The 19,282-nt window shown below is 36.8% G+C and overlaps 1 pseudogene; it reads right to left on the reverse strand.

Moving 5' to 3' along the window:
* Window positions 1-12,654: 12,654 nt before the first annotated feature.
* On the reverse strand, window positions 12,655-14,428 carry LOC138075977 (palmitoyltransferase ZDHHC16 pseudogene; annotated as a pseudogene).
* Between the last annotated feature and the right edge of the window lie 4,854 nt (window positions 14,429-19,282).

The following is a 19,282-nucleotide window of genomic DNA, read 5'->3' on the forward strand; positions in this document are numbered from 1 at the left end:
CTTAGAAGAGTATGTCAAAATACTATATCAGGGAAAAGAAGAAATTTCTTAAATGTAATCACCTAGGTTGTGTTTTAAGAAATATTTTAAAAGAAATAATGTCTATCTCGACTAAGGTCATTTCTTTTCTTTTCTTTTAATTTTGTTAAACATAAATTTTTAAATTTTATTTGGAGGTTAATTACTTTACAGTATTGTATTGGTTTTCAAATGTGTTTGATTCAGTCTTTCTCTCAAGTTGGAATAGAAGGGTATTTGTAATACATTTTAATTTTTTACCCAAGGGATTATACAGTAATAATAATTATGTTTCCTTTTGAAAATAAATAAAAATTTCTGTATTAAGTTCTTGAATGTTCCATACTTTTAAGCTATATGCTTTTTAAAATGTTTCAAATGCACTTACATAAATATAACTGAATATGCATTCTCACATAAAACTTGCTGAAAAACAACTTTAGGATGAATTTTAATGAATTATATTTAGTAAAACCATCATCAACATATCAATAATACAGAACTAGCCTTCACTGTCATTTGAAATTTTGGTTAAGAATCAAAACTAAAGATTTCCCTAGTGGTTCAGAGGAGAAGGGAAAGGCTGCCGACTCCAGTATTGTGGCCTGGAGAATTCCACGGACTGTATAGTTCATGGGGTCATAAAGAGTTGGACATGACTGAGCGATTTTCATTTTCACTTGGTGGTCCAATGGTTAGAGTTCCACATTTCCACTGAGGGGAACACAAGTATCCCTGGACAGGGAACTAACATTCCTACATGCCACAAGGTGTAGCAAATAATAAAATACCTTTTTTTTGTTGTTGTTAAAAAGAATCAAAACAAAATAAAAGAACATTGACATTTTTCCCATTGAGATGCATCTGTGGTCATTTTTGTTCTATTATCTCATCCTGCTGGAGACTAGGTCTTCTTCATCCAAATGCTAAATTTTCTTAGGGTCTTACTGGTTATTAAACATCATTGTTTCATTTTGTTTAAAAGATTTAAATAACAAGAGGGATTAAGATGACACTAAAATCAATAAAAACAACAAACAGAAACTTAATTTAGACATAAAACCTAATTTGACAGGCTGGATTACAAGAACGTTATTAGATAGCATAATAGATTCGTTCTTCTTTAGCACAGAGGTACTCCTAAAATATTGATACTGTGAAGTGTTTTTCTAATGGGCATAAATAAAATCTTTTTACTAGATAATGATTTTATTTTCTTTTTTGACTATCCACATATAGAATTGAAATTCTTTTATCTGGAATTTGAGAATAAGCATAAGATAAAAATCAATATATTTTCTAAGAAGCAGGATAGACAAAATGGAGAAAAGAACAAAGAACGTGGTAAACACCAGGATATCACTATGATTTGGGAAACAGTGAAGACAAAGTGGGATGTAGAAGAGTAATGGAGAGTTGCTGTTTGACAGACATTAATGTTTTAATATACAAGATGAATGAGTTCTAGAGATCTGCTATACAACATTGTGTCCATAGTTAACATACTCTATTATGCACTTAAAAATGTATTAAGAGAACAGATATCATGTTAAGTGCTCTTACAACAACAATAATGATAATAATCATAGAAGGAGTAGCTAATGAGTGATACACATGGATGAATAAAGTAACCTATTAATGGCCAAAAAATAGATGAACAGCACATGAAAAGTAAATGAGACAGATGGTACAATATGTAGGACAAGGAGGGAAATAAAAGTTTGCTCATATACTGGTTATGTTATTTAACTGCCGAATTTTAAACTACTAAGGTATATGGCATGGTATTTGAGCAAATATAATGAACAGTTTATAGTGGTAATATGTCAAAGACATAAATAGAATGGGAATGCTCTGTTAAATAGTAAATGATCCCATTCTTGAGTGTATATTAATTATTTTTCTCAATTGCATCATATTTTCCCTTTTGTAAATGCTGTCACTACATTACCAGGGAGACTACTACCTGCAGAAGAATGAATTATTTTCTTTTTTAACAATATATTATTTTTAGATTACCATGTAAAAGATTTTATATGATTAAAGCTACTCAAGGTATGCCTATTATATCCTTATGTTTACATAAATTCACACAGATGGTCAGATTGATTTCGTGTGTGTGTGTTGCAAGTCCTAATCAGTCTTTGTGCATGCCATCAGCGTTGGGAATAGAAGGTTAGACAGAAGTATTAATACAGTGTTGAACTCTTGGCAAGTTCTTCATTCATTTTAAACATTACTAGAGTTGTTTTTAGTCATTAATTTTGTAACAGGATATTGATCCCTGTTCAAGGTATAATGGAGAGCTTCAGGATTTTGATAACTCTGATGACATTTCTTAAAGTCAATGATGTTAAAGGATCAGGATGTGTTTAATGTACACGTAGACGATGTCTAGTGATACTGTGCATCGCTGTCATTTTCGGTCAGAAAAAAATAATAGGACATGGGGAAATTGCTGTAATCCTTCCTAAGCTTGTGCTGTGGCATTTTTACAGGTCTGCATGAACACTTGGGCACTTTCTCAGTTCATCATTCGTGAGTTGTTTCACCAGCCCTGTCAACAGTTATTCCTCTAAGGAGCAATCATCTGCATCTTGCAATCCTCTAGGACTACAAAGTCATCCTGCAAATAGCAGGTAGATTGACGCTGCTTACTTGAGTCTCAAAATGGCATTATGCTGTCATATAACCCTGAGTTGCCAGATGGAAATAGGGTCCAGTAGTAATTGGGAAGCGCCAAATGTTTGGAATAGTTGTATTCTCTAGTTTAAGCACTTGCCTTATGTTTTTCCCTATGTTTTTCCCTGTGTTTTGAATAGTAATAGTTATCACGGGGCAAAAAAAGGTACATATCTTAATGAGCAAAACTAAATAGGCATTCTAATGTTCTTGAACTGACAAGCTAGAGACTGAGATGGGCTCTACACAGATGACATCTTTTTTTTTTTTTTTAATGGGAATATAATAGCCTCTGGAGATACTGACCAGGACAGATAGATGTTTCTTCAGGTCTACTTAGACACTAGAGATTTATGATATGAATCTATTAGAATATATTTCATCAGCTCTTTAAATGTGGAACAAAGAAGTGACCTTGATTCGAAAAGTTTTAAAAACACATCAATATGAAATAGATGATTTGGACATTTTGCTGACACTCGGGAAATTTTTGTTTGGAAAGGAGCATTCTTTTTGCTTCTAACTCAGTAGTCAGAATCAACAACTTTGACCAAGTGACATGGGACATTAATGTGGGGATTATAATTTGAAGCTGAAATTTAACTGAAAAGCAGTCTCAGCCTGTCTTACTGTCTCTTTCTCTCCATTTACTTGGTACATTCTATTAATCTTAAATAAATCTATAATTCTTACAAAATAAATGAACTATCACCTGTTACTAATTGCACAATATAATATCATTTTGCTAACCATTGTTTTCTGAATATAGCTCAGTAATAGATCGCTGTGATTAAAAAAATAGCAGCTATAATTGATACCAGGTTTTGTTTTGCTTTTGGAAATATAAGAACAATCATGTATTATTCGATCCATAAAAATGCATGTAACAAATTTGTAAGTTAAAAGCAGAGTAAAACAGTTATCAATGAAACCACAACCATTACTGCTGCCTTACTTTTCCCCATCCTATTGTCACTGTAGTGAGAATAAATCAGTAAGAATTAATTCTCACTGTATTGAGAATTAATTTTTTGAATTTTTTAAAAATTTGGAGTTTCACTCATATGCTATAAGTATGTAATTATTATACGCATGAATTCTTATATAAGGTACATTAATTTTATTTACTTTGTGATTTTTAAAAGTGTTTTAATACTATAAAATTTTTTTTGATATTTTCATTTATCATTCAACATTGTATTTCTAAATTTTATCCATGTTACGCTATGGAGTTTTTAAAATTTGTTACCACTCATATAATATTATTTCAATATAAATACACTGATTTATTTATATATTTTCCTATATTTTGGGGCAATTCACATTTTTGTTGATATAATGTTATTTTGAATATTCTTATATGTGTTTTCTATGGTATATTTGCAAAAGTTTAGTCTAGAAGCAGAGTCTCTGGTTTTTAGCATTTTCACATATCATTTTATAAGATCATAGCAAATTTGCTTCAATATAATTGCATCAGGATTTTCCACTAGAAAATATACACAGTTCCCTATGTTCTGTATTCCCACCATTTTTGGTATTGTCAGACATTGCTAGTCTTATGAATAAAAAAGTTTCTTACTTTAGTCTTAATTTGGCATATTCCTAATTAGTAATGAGGATCTTTCATTTGCTTTTCTTGTTTGGTTCATGTTCTAAATAAACTCTTCTTTGGTTTCAATACCATTTGTTTCCCAAAGCCAATAAGAAATTATTTTTTCTCTAAAGGTTTTGGAGTTTTTGTTTTCCTTAAGTCTTTATTTGAAATTGACTGTTACAGATCGCATGAGCTAATTTCATTGGTTTTTTTAATATATATATGAATGACTAACTGTCCCAGAACCATTAATTAACTAGTCTCTTCTTTCCTTAATTATTTATTAATGACTGCCATGTGTCTTCTGTCATATATTTCATGTTCTTCAATTAATGGATGTGTTAAATCTAGTTTGTCTATTCCTGTTTCAGGACCACATTAACTTAAATATATTAAGTTTTCTAATATAGATTAGAAAAATATATTAGTTTTCTAATAAACCCTGGTATTTGATAAAGATCATCCAAACTTGCTCTTCTTTTTCAGGAACCTTTCAGTTACTCTTGGGCCTTGTAATTCCATACAGATTTTACAAAAATTCTGATAAAAATGTTATAACAATTTAAATAGATCGGTATTAAGAAAAATGTGTGTTCTCTGTTTACGCTTCATAATGAACTTTGTAATTTTCTGTAAAAATATCTTTCTGTATTTTAGATTGACAGAGATGACATTTTAATCACCATTGCAAATGATGTCCGATGTATCAATATTCTGTTTGAATGTGTTCTGTCAATATTTTAGTTTTCCAAAAATGCAATCAATATTTTTACCTTAATGCTACACTCAGCAACTTTCTTAATACCTCTTCAATTTTAATATTTTTATTAATATTTTTGTAGCTTCTACACAATTATATCTTATTTGAATAATGCCAATTCATTTCTTTCCTTCCACTCCTTATAAAGTTATTTTTTTCTTATCTTATTGCATTGGGAATGTTTTTCAATACAAAGTTAAAAAATTGTGTTGTTATCCTTATGTTGCCTGTGATTTTAAATAGACCACTTTTAAACTTTCAACACTAAAAATTATTTTCCTGTGGGTTATTTTTTGTTAAATTAAAGATAATTCTAGTTTACTAATAGTTGTTTTCACAGATAAAATATGAATTAATAACTTGATATGCCTGTATTTATTGAATTACTCATTTGTAATCACATTTATAGATTTTTAGTGATTGACCACACTTGCAATTCTGAATAAATCAACCATAGTTATGCTATAGCACCTACATATACACTGCTAGATTAAGTTAACTAATATTTTATTTAGGAGTTTTATATCTATATTTATAAAGAAGTACCCTATACTTTACCCTTCCATCATCTTCTTATCTAAAATTAATAATGAAGATATACAACCTCACAGAACAAATTGGAGAGTATTTCTTCATTTAATTGTCTCTTCTTAGAATTTAAAAGAAATTACTCATAAAACGTATTTGTACTGGAATTTGCTTTTTGGAACATTTGGAAAAACTGATTCAATTAGCTTACTTATCTGTTTAAGGAGTGGTTGAAGTTCATTTCTTCCTAATTTAAGACTGGTTATACAGATTTTCTAAGAATGTACACTTTTTCTTTTTTCCTCACTAGCAGATAAACTTTTACTTTTTCATCAAAGACTGATATATAAATGAGTGTTATGCTTAACCGCTCAATCATGTCTGATTCTGCAACCCAATGGACTGTAGCCCACCAGGTTACTGTGGTCACTGGGATTCTCCAGACAAGAATACAGGGGTGGGTAGCCATTTCCTTCTCCAGGGGATCTTCCTGACCCCAGGGATCGAATCCAAGTCTCCCTCATTGTAGGCAGATTCTTTACTGTCAGAGCCACCAGGGAAGCCCTATATATACACATATACATACACTAACTTCTTACTATTTCCATTTCTATAATGATCCTTTTTGTTATATTAGATATTTAAAAGAGATTCACTTATAAGTATATGCATTTATATTATTTAATAAATTTATCATTATGTTTATTTGCATTTTATTTAAGATCCAACTGACACTGACTTCTTGAAATTTTCTGGGTAGCTTGTTTAAATCTTCATGCATGGCCAATTTATGTAGATATACTCTATGCTCTTAATAATCCTCAATTGTTGGTTTCAGAGTGATATATATGTCTTTTAACTTAGTTTGGTAATTCTTTTGTTCAAATCTTTAAATATATATCTATTTATAAAAGTAAACATATTTTTGTTGTCTTAGCTTCTCAGATTTTGAGAAACGAATGTTGAAAAATCTCACTATAATTCAGTTCAGCTCAGTCACTCAGTTGTGTCCAGCTCTTTGTGACTCCATGAACCACAGAACGCCAGGCCTCCCTGTCTGTCACCAACTCCCAGAGTATATCCAAACCCATGTCCATCGAGTCAGTGATGCCATCCAACCATCTCATCCTCTGTCATCCCCTTCACCTCCTGCCCTCAATCTTTCCCAGCATCAGGGTCTTTTCAAATGAGTCAGCTGTTCTCATCAGGTGGCCAAAGTATTGGAGTTTCAGCTTCAGCATCAGTCCTTACAGTGAACACGCAGGACTGATCTCCTTTAGGATGGACTGGTTGGATCTCCTTGCAGTCTAAGGGACTCTCAAGAGTATTCTCCAACACCAGAGTTCAAACCCATCAATTCTTCGGTGCTCAGCTTTCTTTATAGTCCAACTCTCACATCCATATATGACCACTGGAAAAACCATAGCCTTGACTAGACAGACTTTGTTGACAAAGTAATATCTCTGCTTTTTAATATGCTATATAGGTTGGTCATAACTTTCCTTCCAAGGAGCAAGCATCTTTTAATTTCATGGCTGCAATCACCATCTGCTGTGATTTTGGAGCCCCCCAAAATTGTCAACCACTGTTTCCACTGTTTCCCCATCTATTTCCCATGAAGTGATGGGACCTGATGCCATAATCTTAGTTTTCTGAATGTTTGTCAGTTGTTCCCTATAGTTGGTTAGAACTTTTGCCCTGTTTGTCCCTTTTCTAGCTTACAGCATGAGACACAAAATGTCAGTTTCTTGCACCAGGAAGATGAGAACTGTATATAAGTGGGACTGAGAGATGAGGAAGAAGAATCCTGGTCCCAGAAAAATTTGAAGGAAAATTATTTAATATCAGAATTGGAAGTTTAAGTGTATAAAGGGGGGGGGGACTACTTCAGCCATCCCTATTTTAGATTATGTGGCACATGTAGCCCTACTTAATCTAAGACTTTTGTTAGGTGTAAACAAGCACACAATTGCTACACAACCTTAATTAATGGAACATTGTGTAGTGACTCTCACTTTCCTATTTATATATATTTGAAAATTTGAGGCTGTTTATGTTTTGTGTATGTTATTTGTAAATAGCATACTGTGGGATGTTATGTGATTTTCCATTTGGGTTTTCCATGCTTTTGTTTAACCAACAAGTTTAGTCCTTTGATGACTGATATTTTTGACTGATTTCTTCAACTTACTTTGTGTTTAATCATTGCCCCACTTTTTAAGAATTTTATCCCTCCTTTAATTTTATATAACAATTGAAAATATTTCTTTTACCTTGGGACTCTTTCACTGTTTCAACTCTAATCTGTTTTTATAGATTATTCTGTTCATGATTTTGCCTTCTGTTTTGTAGCCCAATACATTTGATGTTATTATTATTATACAGATAACTTTTATTTAGATTTTAATAAATTTATAATATCTGGCTGGTTTAAATAACAAAAATTTGTTGTCTCACAGTTTTGGCGCTAGTGATAAAGAACCCACCTTCTAATGCAGGAGACATAAGAGACATGGGTTGGATCCCTGGGTCAGGAAGATCCACAGGAGGAGGGCACCGAAAACCACTCCAATATTCATGCCTGGAGAATCCCATGAACAGAGTCTGGCAGGCTGTGGGCCATAGGGCTGCAAAAAGTTGACATGACTGAAGTGACTTAGCACATGGTCTTGAAAGCAAGATATCCAAAATCAAAATGTCATTAGGGTTGTCAATAGCTCTTTCATTTTGGGAGCTCTTAAAGGAAAAATCTGTTCTAACCTCTCTCCTTGGCTTTCAGATGGTGTCTTCATGTTCACATGGCACTTGTATTTCATTTTACCCAAACCACTTTTTTATCACTATACTTTCATACATCTTAGACCATTCTTCTGGAATAATATATTTTCCTTCCTGAAACATATACTTTAAATATTTCAATAGGGGAAAATTATTTTTGGATAACACTGTTGTTTATTAGATATAGCACTATTTTACTCATTATTAATATATAGTTTTGCTATGTAAGCAAATTTAGGTTGATGCCTATTTTTCCTTTCCATTCAATCTCTGGCTTCCATTAATGTCAAAACATCCGAAATTAATCTGTTGGTCTATCATTTCATTTTTAGTGCTGCTTTTATGTTCTTTCTTTCGTGTTTCTTTTTATCAATAGAATTGATACAATTCTTCTCTTACAATTTTATCATAACTTACTTATATGGTTTCACGTATATTATAGGTCCTATTTCTATGAATTTATCTCTGATTAGTTTTATTCAGTACTATTAAAACACAAATTTTCCAAATGGAAAAGATTTTTCCTTAAGGAGGATGAATCTTGCTGATTCTAGGTAAAAGGAAATCTATGTGGCATTTAAAAATTCATTTATGTAAAATAATAAAAATCATTTTGGAAAGAACAAAGATGATTTTATATAAGAATGCATTTTTTTTCCCTCATTTTTTTTAAACTAAAAATTGCTGAACTTTCTCCAAAGTTTGCATAGGTGCTAAGTCATCTTACATAGACAGCCAGGTAAAGGGGAAAAAAAATGTTGAAAAATGAAAAGAGATACATCAATATATGATACTTGTTTTTCTTTTTCTGACTTACTTCATTCTGTGTGACAAACTGTAAGTTCATTCACATCATTACAAATGATCCAATTTCGTTCCTTTTCTATGGTTGAGTAATATTCCAATTGTGTGTATGTCAACATCTGCATCCGTTCATTGGTTGATGGGCTATAGTTTGCTTCCATGTCTTAGCTTATGTAAATAGTGCTGCAGTGAACACTGGGGTACATGTACCTTTTTGAACTATGGTTTTCTCAGGGTATATGTTCAGTAGTGGGATTGCTGATGAACCTGTTTTCAGGGAAGTATGTAGAGAAAGGACTTGTGGACACAGTGAGAAAAGGGGAGGATGGGAAGAATTGAGAGAGTAGTACTGAAATATATACACTACTATGTGTAAAATAGCTAGCTAGTGGGCAGCTGCTGTGTATAGCAGGAGCTCAGTGCCCTGTGATGACCTAGAGAGGTGGTATGGGGGGGTAGGAGGGAGGTTCAAGAGGGTTATGATATATGTATACATATAGCTGATTCACTGTGTTGTACAGTTGAAACTAATACAATATTGTAAAGCAATTATACTCCAATAGTAAAACAAATAAATGAAAAACAATAACAGAAAAGAGATGGTTCCTCTTTTTATGAGCATACACAGGGTTCTTCGCTATTTTTGGCTTATTAACTCTAACTTGACTTTTTTTCTTCTCTTGGAAAAAAGTTATGATAACATGCTATATTGATGTTATAGGAATAAATATTTTAAATATTAACATATTCACAGATTTGTAGCTCAGATTTTATCTTGAACATAACAGTGTGCATGTGTACTCAGTCACTTTAGTTGTGTTTGACTCTTTGTGACCCTATGGACTGTAGTCTGCCAGGCTCCTCCATCCATGTGATTCTTCTAGGAAGAATACTGGAGTAGGCTGCCATGACCTCTTCCAGGGGATTTTCCCAACCCAGGGATTGAACTTGCATATCCTGCATTGCAGGTGGATGCTTTGCTGAGCCAAGTATTTTAAATATTAAAATAGTTACAGATTTGCAGCTCAAATTTCATTTTGAAAATAATATCTCTATTTAAAATTATTATCCTAAAAGTCCTAGTACCAGTTTGTTCATTCACTTATTCTACAAATATGTATTAAGCTAATAATGTAGGTCATCAATCTACTCCTCTTTTGAATTTTTCTTGACATCTAGAAGAAATGAGGCAAAAATATAATGAGAATCACTTGAAGTTAGGGGAGGAAAGGAAATGATAGGTTTTTTTTTTTTTTTAAGTATTATTTAAAAATGTATAATGGGGGAAATAGTTGTAAACCCATATATAATTGTGTCCTACAGTTTTAAGCTCTCATTTGCTTAGATTTTTTCAGAAGCAAGAAGTATGATAAAGAGAATTTAATGCCATCCTTGAAATATCGGTCTTGTAGTTGTAAATTACTGCAACAAAGTTAACCCTTATCCATAGTCATTTTGGCTGCTGCTTATGGGTTCAAGTCCTGCTGCATCCCTATTGTACTCAGTTTAGAAATAACTCAGCTTCCTACTGCAAATCCTTTATAATGAGGACAATTTAATCCTAAACTTCCATTGTAAGCTGTTCTTACGGAGAATTTGTTTCATTGATAATATTTTAGTTGATCTTCTTTAGAAGTAACACTTCATCTTTTGTGATATCTTGGCTAGTTATGAAGGATTACTCTAAGCAATGAGTTTTAATCTATTTTTTCATTAAATTTATAAACAATCATTGAATATGTTTAATACACCTACATATTAATGTATTTAAGTTAAATTTAATGACAAAATATATTAACTAGGCAGATAATGTAAAAAATATTTAATACATTTTAGTGTTCATTTAGGACACCAGAGTTTAACTCAGAAATTAATGTATTTATTCTGCTAACGTTTAATGAAGGGATGTGGCTATAAATTACAAATAATAATCAAAATTAGTTTTGTTCATCATTTGTTTTAAAATAAGGGTCTATAGGGCCAGAAAGTTAATGGAAAAAAAAAAAAATCCTATGCTTTCATGAAGTCTACCATCTAAGTAACTAACACTAAATTAAGCAAATTTGAACTAGGCAAAGATATTTCATAGAAAAGAAACTCCTTGACTTGGTTAAATGGAAGGAACAAATTCTCATTTCCAAGTATAAGTTTTGGAGTTAAGACAACTCAACTTGAAATGCCTTTGGGCCAATTTTCTCATTTTTTTAAGTTCCCCCCTCTCTTCTCTCTAACTCCTCCTACTACCCACAATGTTTTCTTGTGTTATGTGGTTATGATATCCCAAGCACAATCCCTGGCACATACCTCAGCTACTTCCAAAGATTTCATTGACCTCCCCTACCACACACATTTTCCTTTGAGAAAAGAATAATTTAGAGACTGAGAAATAGAGTAGTGAGTTAAAAATAGGTGAAACAGAATCAGTGTCACCCCGGGCTAATTTTACTTTGCTTCTATGTGGTGGGAAAATTGGGGATAATTACTTTTTATTATAATTTCTTTTCCTGTCTTCTTTCCACAAATCTAGTTTTCAAGCAAATACTTGCATTCAAGTGAGAGAATTTCTAAAAGTTCAAGTCTATCATTTCACTCAGGCAGTAACCCTTGACTTGGAATAACAGATCCACTAGAACCTGTGGATTCAATTGCTTCATATGATAAATTAGAGTAGTAAAACCTAAATCACAAGGTCATAAGGAGGATTAAATTAGAAAATATCTACAAAATGCCAAGCAAGCAATACAAAAGGTGCCAGCAACTATTAATGTATATTAATTAGATGTGGATAGATCGTATTTATTTATAGAAGTGGTCTTGAAACTTTATCTTCATATTTTATGAACATATTTTAAAAGCCAAGCTAGAATCATTCATTTTATTTCTAGAATTTTTACTCTTCGTAGAAGAAAACTACTAAGAGAAGAGTTTTATTGAAATATACAAGGTATACGTATCTTATACATGAAATTCACAACACTATGCATGATCCTTCCTTATGTAACTTTTTTTTTTTTCATAAAATCAAATACCTTTATTTTTGCTCCCTTCAGCAGCACATGAGAAGTGGCATGACCTCAGCAGTAGGCCTGGTATCTTTGCCCTGTTGAGAAGCCAGAATCTCATCTCGATCATTCAGGTGTTTCCTCAGACCGCAAGTGGAAGAGGTGGTGGCCAACCCCAGTGCTGTAACCTGGAGGAGATCAGGGTCAACCTGGCAAGGTTTCTAGCTGCCTGATCTCCAGTCTGGGGCTGGAACTTCTGTTTGCCTGAGTAAAGAGACATCAGTCCTAGGATTTCTCCACATTGTGCCTTGCTTCTGCAATGGCCAGGAGACTGGTCCTTGAGCTGTCCCCGCATGGTACCCTGGGGCCGGCCCACTGGCTCTTTTGACTCAAGGATCTCAAGAAGCTATCCTTGGAGGCCCATGGGGCAATGCCAGAAGCATGGTGGTGCTCAAATTGTGGCTGACACACTCCAGCTCACATGCTCACACTGCCATCACAGAGGCTGAGTGAGCAGTCACCCAGGGCAGAGGATCCCAGCTCATTCAGTTCCCATGGGACAAGTGACTGGAAGGTAACAACACCAGAGTAAGCCAGTGCCTTCCTGTGTCCACACCCAGGAATACTTTCCAGTTGTCCAAGCAGCCATAGTTGTAATGATTCCTAAAAATTGCTCTTGGCCTGCAGCCACCGATGCTCCTTCTTGTTGATGTGCCTTTCAACGCTAGTCTCACCTCGACTGATGAGCACAGCCTGCCATACAGTTAGGGCACCCAGGGCAAGTGCCACAGAACTGCACAGGAACCAGAGGTAGACAAGACTCTTGTGAGTCACTCTTTCTTGGAAGGAGAGAATGGGTAGTGGAGTCTGGTGGCAAGTCTAGATGGCATCATAAGCCTCCTGGAAAAGGTCCCAGCTTCCACAGCTATTGCAGATGCTGCAATGGTGTGTTCAGGCTGGCATGGGGTTAATGCACTTCTTAAAGATGGAGATTGTTATCCTATCATTCCTGCCCTGGGGTGGGTATCCAGGTGGGGTGGTGATAGCCTGGTAGTAATGGAAGACTATGAGAATTAGATTCCAGTGACTATGGAAGAAATGCCAGCAGAGCCAGGGCACGGAGTAGATTTGGAGGATGAGAGGCAGGACACACAGATAGGCGATGGCCACAATGGGGCTGGTCAGCACGATCACCAGCATCACAAACACCACCCCATACCAGCGGATCATGTTGTCCACCAGCCAGTAGATAGGCTCAAAGGCAGTGTCCATGGCGGTGTCACTGCCCCCAAAGGAGTTGTAGAGCAGGGAGCGCAGGAGGAGCTTGCCACAGTCCTGGCACTGCATCAGGCCGTGGAGCAGAAGTGGGCAGTGGCACCTGTAACCCAGAAGCAGAAGCAGGCACAGGCAGAGGCAGGCAGGGCCCAGCACAGGCTCCTCTGGCCCCACATGGCTTTTCGGAAAACACAGGAACGTGAGAGGCCAGCCTGGATCCTGACCCTCCGTGCCCCACAAGTGGACAGCTTAGAGGCAGAGACCTAAGGCTGAGGACCTCTGGGCCAGTCACCAGCTGTGGGAAATAGGGAGGCAGCTCCAAGCTCAAGCAGGGTCTCTGGAATTGTCTGTGTGGACAGACCACTGGATGGAGCCCAACCAATGTGCACAAAGCTATCCACATGGTCCTGTGGGCCCGGCCACTGTAGCAGAGGTATCCAGGGTCTCCTGCCTGCCCTGTGCTGTGCTTAGTTGCTCACCCATGTCCGACTATTTGTGACCACAAGGACTGTAGCCCACCAAGCTCCTCTGTCCATGGGGATTCTCCAGGCCAGAATACTGGAGTTGGTTACCATGCTTTCCTCCAGGGAATCTTCCCAATCCAGGGATCTAACTCAGGCCTCCTGGATCATTGAAGTACTTAATAAATACTTGCTGAATGAACAAACTGGAGGGATGAAGTGAAAAGGCTGGTCAAATGTCCATCTGTCCCATTTGATCTCTATCTTGAAGTATCTTAGAGATACAGTACAAGTCGAATCCTATCCCTGGAGATGAATTTCCAAATCTGTGAAATGGGCAAGTTGGCTGAGCTGACCTTCCAGCTCCACACCTCAGGGCAGCCCAGATGGTGTGCTCTGTCTGGTTTGAGGGCATGGCTGTGCAGAGCAGGAACTCCAGCTCACAAGACCTGGGAACAGGGCCCGACCCATAGCCCGCCACCCATACGGCCAGCCTGCAGACCTGGACCCACTGCCAGCCCATCACTCTAATATGTTTTATCTGTGTTGACTCAGACAGTAAAGAATCTACCTGAAGTGTGGGAGACCTGGGTTCAATCCCTGGGTTGGGAAGATCTCCTGAAGGAGGGCATGACAATGCACTCCAGTATTATTGACTAGAGAATCCATGGACAGAGGAACCTGGTGGGCAACAGTCCATGGGGGCATAAAGAGTTGGATAGGATTGAGTGACTAAGCACAGCACACATCCATGTTTGAAGATGTATTGCTACTGCTACTGCTAAGTCATGTCAGTCGTGTCTGACTCTGTGTGACCCCATAGACGGCAGCCCACCAGGCTTCTGTCCCTGGGATTCTCCAGGCAAGAACACTAGAGTGGGTTGCCATTTCCTTCTCCAATGCATGAAAGTGAAAAGTGAAAGTGAAGTCATTCAGTCCTGTCTGACTCTTCACGATCCCATGGACTGTGGCCTACCAGGATCCTCTGTCCATGGGATTTCCCAGGCAAAAGTAATGGAGTGGGTTGCCATTGCCTTCTCCGTGAAGAGTATTAGTAGTTATATAATTTGTATCAACTAGGAACTGCATAGTGATAAGGGCTAATGCTTATTGAATGCTTGCTATGATTATTCAAAATGCTCTATATGTACTCTGTAATTTAATTTAAATGATAATCCTATGTATAGAGATATAGAGGAAAAGAAACTTAAACAAATTTAAATTGCACATTATCAAGAGCTATAAAAGAGAGGTGAGAAGACAAAAGTAAACAGCAGACTTTAGAATCAGTAGCCCTTTATAATACTGTTTGCAAAGACAGGTACAATAAAAGACAGAAATGATATGGACCTAACAGAAACAGAAGATATTAAGAAGAGGTGGCAAAAATACACAGAAGAACTATATGAAAAAGATCTTAATGACCCAGATAACCACGATGGTGTGATCACACACCTAGAGCCAGGCATCCTGGAATGTGAACTCAAGAGGGCCTTAGGAAGCATCACTACAAACAAAGCTAGTGGAGGTAATGCAATTCCAGTTGAGCTATTTCAAATCCTAAAAAATGATTCTGTGAAAGTGCTGCACTCTATATGCCAGCAAGTTTGGAAAACTCAGCAGTGGCCACAGGACTGGAAAAGGTCAGTTTTCACTCCAATCCCAAAGAAAGACAATGCCAAGGAATGCTCAAGCTACCGCACAATTGCACTCATCTCACATGCCAGTAGAGTAATGCTCAAAATTCTCCAAGCCAGGCTTCAATAGTACGTGAACCATGAACTTCAGATGTTCAAGCTGGATTTAGAAAAAGCAGAGGAACCAGAGTTCAAATTGCCAGCATCTGTTGGAACATCGAAAAAGCAAGAGAGTTCCAGAAAACATCTGCTTTTGCTTTATTGACTACGCCAAAGCTTTGACTGTGTGGATCACAACAGACTGTGGAAAATTCGTAGAGATGGTAATATCAGACCACCTGACTTGCTTCTTGAGAAATCTGTATGCAGGTCAAGAAGCAACAGTTAGAACTGGACATGGAACAACAGAAAGTTTCAAAATTGGGAAAGGAGTATGTCAAGGCTGTATACTGTCACCCTGCTTATTTAACCTATATGCAGAGTACATCAAGAGAAAGTGCTTATGGCAGAAAGCAAAGAAGAACTAAAGAGCCTCTTGATGAAAGTGAAAGAGGAGAGTAAAAAGAGTTGTGTCATACTCTTTGTGACACCAAGGACTGCAGCATGCCAAGCTTTCCTGTCAACCAACTTCCAGACCTTGCTAAGACTCATGTCCATCAAGTCAGTGATGTCACCCAACCATCTCAGCCTTTGTCACGCCCATCTCCTGCCTGATCTTTCGCATCATCAGAGTCTTTTCAAATGAGTCAGTTCTTTGCAACAAGTGGACAGAGTATTGAAGTTTCAGCTTCAGGTTCAGTGCTTCCAAGGAATATTCAGGCCTGATTTCCTTTAGGATGGACTGGTTGGATCTCTTTGCAGTCCGAGGGACTCTCAAGAGTCTTCTCCAACACCACAGTTCAAAAGCATCAATTCTTCCACACTCAGGTTTTTAATAGTCCAACTCTGACATTCATACATGACTACTGGAAAAACCACAGCTTTGATTAGAGGACCTTTATTGGCAAAGTTATGTCTCTGCTGTTTAACCTGCTGTCTATGTTGGTCATAGCTTTTCTTCTAAGCAGCAAGCATCTTTTAATTTTATGGCTGCTATCACCATCTGCAGTGACTTTGGACCCCCCCAAAAATAGTCTCTCACTGTTTCCATTGTTTCTCCATCTATTTGCCATGAAGTGATGGGAATGGAGGCCATGATCTTAGTTTTCTGAATATTGAATTTTAAGCCAACTTTTTCACTCTTCTTTTTCACTTTCATCAAGAGGCTCTTTAGTTCTTTGCTTCTTGCCATAAAGATGATGTCATCTGCATATCTGAGGTTATTGATTTTTCTCCTGGGTATCTTGATTCCAGCTTGTGCTTCATTGAGTCCAGCAATATTCATGATGTACTCTCAGTTCAGTTCAGTTCAGTCGCTCAGTCGTGTCCGACTCTTTCTGACCCCATGAATCGCAGCACTCCAGGCCTCCCTGTCTATCACCAACTCCCAGAGTTCACACAAACTCACGTCCATCAAGTGGGTGATGCCATCCAGCCATCTCATCCTCTGTCGTCCCCTTCTCCTCCTGCCCCCATTCACTCCCAGTATCAGAGTCTTTTCCAATGAATCAACTCTTCGCATGAGGTGGCCAAAGTACTGGAGTTTTAGCTTAAGTGTCATTCCTTCCAAAGAACACCCAGGGCTGATCTCCTTCAGAATGGACTGGTTGGATCTCCTTGCAGTCCAAGGGACTCTCAAGAGTCTTCTCCAACACCACAGTTCAAATGCATCAGTTCTTCAGCACTCAGCTTTCTTCACAGTCCAACTCTCACATCCATACATGACTACTGGAAGAATCATAGCCTTCACTAGATGGACCTTTGTTGGCAAAGTCATGTCTCTGCTTTTGAATATGCTATCTAGGTTGGTCATAACTTTCGTTTCAAGGAGTAAGCATCTTTTAATTTCATGGCTGCAATCACTATCTGAAGTGATTTTGGAGCCCCCCAAAAATGAAGTCTGACACTGTTTCCCCATCTATTTCCAATGAAGTGATGGGACCAGATGCCATGATCTTCGTTTTCTAAGTGTTGAACTTTAAGCCAACTTTTTCACTCTCCTCTTTCACTTTCATCAAGAGGCTTTTTAGTTCCTCTTCACTTTCTGCCATAAGGATGGTGTCACCTGCATATCTGAGGTTATTGATATTTCTTCTGGCAATCTTGATTCCAGCTTGTGCTTCTTCCAGCCTAGCATTTCTCATGATGCACTCTGCATAGAAGTTAAATAAGCAGGGTGACAATATACAGCCTTGAAGTACTCCTTTCCCGATTTGGGACCAGTCTGTTATTTCATGTTCAGTTCTAAGTGTTGCTTCTTGACCTACAAAAAGGTTTCCCTCCTCCTCAGTGTTTCGGAAGAATTTGAAAAGGATTGGTATTAACTTTCCTTTGAATATTTGGTATTATTATTACCTGTGAAGCATATGGCACTGAACTTTTTTTTTTTTTTTAGAGGTTTTTGAGTACTGATTCACTATACCTACTCAAAATCAGTCTGCTAATAAGATTTTCTGTTTTGTGTTGATTCAGTCTTGTTAAATTGTAGGTTTCTAAATTAATTTGTTTATCCTATGTTATCAAATTTTGCTATATAATGGTTCTTTGTTGTCTTTCAGTTGTTCAGTTGTGTCTGACTCATTGTGACCCCATGGACTGCAGCAAGCCAGACTTTCTTTTCTTTCTCTATCTCCTAGAGTTTACTGAAACTCATGTCCATCAGATTGATGATGTCATCTAGCCATCTCATCCTCTATCACCCCCTTCTACTCCTTCCCTCAATCTTCCCCAACATCAGGATCTTTCCCACTGAATTGGCTCTTTGCATCAGGTGGCCAAAGTATTGGAGCTTCAGCATCAGTCCTTCCAACGAATATTCAGAGTTTATTTCTTTTAGGATTGACTGGTTTGATCTCCTTGCTGTCCATTTAATTCTCAAGTCTTCTCCAGCGCCACAGTTTGAAAGCATCAGTTCTTTTGTGCTCAGCGTTATTTATGGTCCAACTCTTGTGTCTGTACATGACTATTGGAAAAACCTTAGCTTTGACTACACAGATCTTTGTTGGCAAATTGATGTCTCTGTTTTTTAATAAGCTCTCTAGGTTACTCATAGCTTCCCTTCCAAGACCAGGCATCTTTTAATTTCATGTTGCAATCACTGTCTGCAGTGATTTTGGAGCCCAAGAACAGTAAATCTGTCACTGCTTACACTTCCTCTGCTATTTGCCATGAAGTGATGGGACCAGATGGCATGATTTTATTTTTTTGAATGTTGAGTTTCAAGCCAGCTTTTTCACTTGTCTCTTTCATCCTCATCAAGAAGTTCTTTAGTTCCTCTTCAGTTCCTGCCATTAGAGTGGTATCATCGCATATTTGAGTATATATATATATATATATATCCCCATAGAAATCTTGATTCTAGCTTGTAATTCATCCAGCCCAGCATTTTGCATGAAGTACTCTGCATAGGAGTTAAATAATCAGGGTGACAATATACAGCCCTCATACTCCTTTCCCAAACTTGAACCAGTCACTTGTTCCATGTCTGATTCTGTTGCTTCTTGACCCACATAACAGGTTTCTCATGAGACAGATAAAGTGGTCTTGTATTCCAGTCTACTTAAGAATTTTCCACAGTTAGTTATGATCCACAGAGTCAAAGGCTTTATCGTATTCAATGAAGCAGAAGTAGATGTTTTCCT

This window comes from Capricornis sumatraensis, chromosome 1 (assembly GCF_032405125.1).
Source record: "Capricornis sumatraensis isolate serow.1 chromosome 1, serow.2, whole genome shotgun sequence".
In the NCBI taxonomy this organism is placed as follows: domain Eukaryota; kingdom Metazoa; phylum Chordata; class Mammalia; order Artiodactyla; family Bovidae; genus Capricornis; species Capricornis sumatraensis.